The sequence below is a fragment of the Prionailurus bengalensis genome, chromosome C1, assembly GCF_016509475.1.
Source record: "Prionailurus bengalensis isolate Pbe53 chromosome C1, Fcat_Pben_1.1_paternal_pri, whole genome shotgun sequence".
Taxonomy (NCBI): Eukaryota; Metazoa; Chordata; class Mammalia; order Carnivora; family Felidae; genus Prionailurus; species Prionailurus bengalensis.
Window position 1 is genome coordinate 84,859,803 of NC_057345.1, and position 2,981 is coordinate 84,862,783.

Genomic DNA, 2,981 nt, shown 5'->3' on the forward strand with positions numbered 1-2,981 from the left:
CGTGAGTTCGAGCCCCGCGTCAGGCTCTGTGCTGACAGCTCAGAGCATGGAGCCTGCTTTGGATTCTGTGTCTCCCTCTCTCTCTGACCCTCCCCCGTTCATGCTCTGCTCTCTCTGTCTCAAAAATAAATAAACATTAAAAAAATTTAAAAAAAAATAAAACCAACTCTAAATTTCCTCCATTGGATAAAAACTCTCCAATTGTTCCTGTGACTTGAAAAAAAAATTTAGGCACTATTACCTGAAATTATTATTTTACTTTTTTCTTTCTCTCCAATCTGCCCCTAAGTAGTACTTTTTTCAGCATTTTTATCTTTGTCGTTAATATATGAGGAAAAAATGCTATTGAACAGCTATCACATGTCAAGAACTGTTCTAGGTTGTAGAAATATAAGAATAAAAACCAAAACAAAGAAAGCTTACCTATTACAGGGAGAGAGATAGACAATAAATAAAAATAAAGTGGTTAAGAAAGCTATGAAAAAAAGAAATGCATGAAAAGACTAGGGAGGGTGATTGTGGGGTTAATTTTAACAGTCAAAGAAGACCCTCCTTGCCCTTTGTATAATGTAGGGTATTTCTGGTGCCTTATTACCTTATGCTTGAATGAGTGTAATCTGTGGTCTCCCTGACTTTCCTATCTCATCCTCCTAGCTGTCTTTTTTAATCCTTCCAGACTACTCTTCAGAAGACACTGGGTGTAATTACACATTTCACTTTTTATAAAATGACTTCCAATTGATTCTATGCTAAAGATATCAACTCTAAAATTTTATCTCATTATCTGGTCCTCCTTAAGTTATCTCAACAACTTCCCACTCCTCCCTGGTGCTGACTCCCAAGTCTGTCCTCTTCTTCCCATGTCTTTATTCAAGCTGATCTCCTGTCTTGGAATTCTCTACCCTTTCCTTTCCAATATCTCCCTTCCCTTCTCCTAAACCTCCACTCAAGCCTCAGTTTTCTCCTGAAGTTTTTCTGTCTAACCTTGGATTTGGAGAGAGTCTTTTCTCCAAAGTTCTATAAAAGAAGATTGAAAACCAAAAATTTAGATCTTTATCTTACCCTAACTTATATCACTCTTTAACTATTGTGTGACAGTCTCCAGTCCTGCTTCAGCTGGTAGGACTTCAGCTCAGCACTGACAAAGACCAGTGCTCATCATTTGGTATCTTTGTCCCCTGAGAACAGGCATAACGTGTTCTCATGCTCTTTTAAATATCCCTCATTGTCTACAACAAGAACTCCATAAAAACAGTCTTTTGATTATGAATACATTTCTTGTTTGTTTATGTTTTTAAAACAGAAAATCTGGAGACTATTTCTTAGGTTTATAAATTTCTGACCTCCTTCTTCTAATTAACCTTGAAGTCCCACTTGAAATATTCTGCCTCTTAGAGGTTCCATATATCATCATCTATCTCCAGTGAATAATTTGGCTTCCCACATCAGAAGATTCCACTAAATAATGAAGTTACAAAAATGTAACCCCAGAGAGCACTTACATTATTTAGATTATTTTCTTTTATTCACTGTTGGAACTTCCTTTAATCCTGCAGTGCCTCCTAGAATGCATAGTTCGTTGTAAATTATAACACATTATGTAAGTCATACCAAAATCCACCCATTACCTTCATATGCCAAAGATCCTAAAATATATTTGTTTTTTGAGAACTTTTCATAGAAAATTGTGATGATATTTTGTCATCCTTGATACTCAGTCTCCTAGTTCCCCGACATCCCATGGTGTAAAATCCTGGGCAAATATCTGCCTACTACTCTTCACTTTGTGAGAAAGATGAAGGCAAGACAATCTTCATGGGACCCAGCTTCCTGTAACCACAGAGACCAATGAATCTGAACACTAAAGTGCCTTCTAACTGGGTCCAGGTGCCGCGTTTTGTGTAGCTGATCTGCCCATGAGTGATTCCTCTTTGCCTAGTGTTTAAGATGCATGCAAATAGAAAGCCAGATTGTTTTTGTTGTTTTCTGTGCTCTTGGCTACTTCATTCTAATATTATCACATATAGAAATAAAAGCTTTAAATCTTTTTAGGACTCTGTCTAGGGATATTTTGCATGCTTCTTTTGCAAGTCCGCTGCCACCGCTTCAGAAACTCCCCTTCATTCAGGATATCATACACAGACTGAGAGAAAAAGCGGATTCTCTGCTTTACTTACATTAAACCCTTCCAGGTATTAAATAAATTAAATAAAAGTCTGTTCTTTTGTATGCCAGTATAATTGTACTTAATTTTATTGCTAGTTTAACATTTGAATTATTTTAAAAAGGGGAAAAATACAAGTACTTATAAAGCATGTCTTTATTATTGCAAATCTTTTTTCATTTTAATTTTATGCTGAGTGTACTAGTAAAAAGAATGTGAGTGACCTTGTGTCAATCATGTCTCCCCTGCGTCTCGTCTCGTATCTTGCCTGGAACACAACAAATCCTTGAAAGATAAATGTCAAACGAGTAAATAAATGAATAAATGTGAATTAGTTTTGTTTAAACTTAATATTTCCATATATGGTCTTTCATATTGTTTTGTCAGATATATGCCAATGTTTTAATCATTAATGACAGTACTTGAGATTGGGGGAATATTTTGAAGCATTTTACCATTAGCAAACTTAAAATAAATCATGAGTTTTCAGGTATCATAGGTACGTTTCAGAACCCAAGACTATGTCTACATTAAAAACAAAAGGAGGAAAAGTGATCAAATCATAAAATTAAAAAGAAGTGTCTTTATTAATGCCCATACCAACTGAGCAATTAGATTTTCGTATGAATAACATTAAGGTAAAATTTTTTACTTAGTATAATCTTATGCACATAAAATAATTATTCTGATTTGGTCAAATTGAGTTAATTCCTATTTCCTATATATACTTTCTACTACTCTGCTGATAAGACTTTGCCTAGGATTCCCTTACCCCATTTATCCAGACACAAATTCCATCTATCCTTTACTGATAATT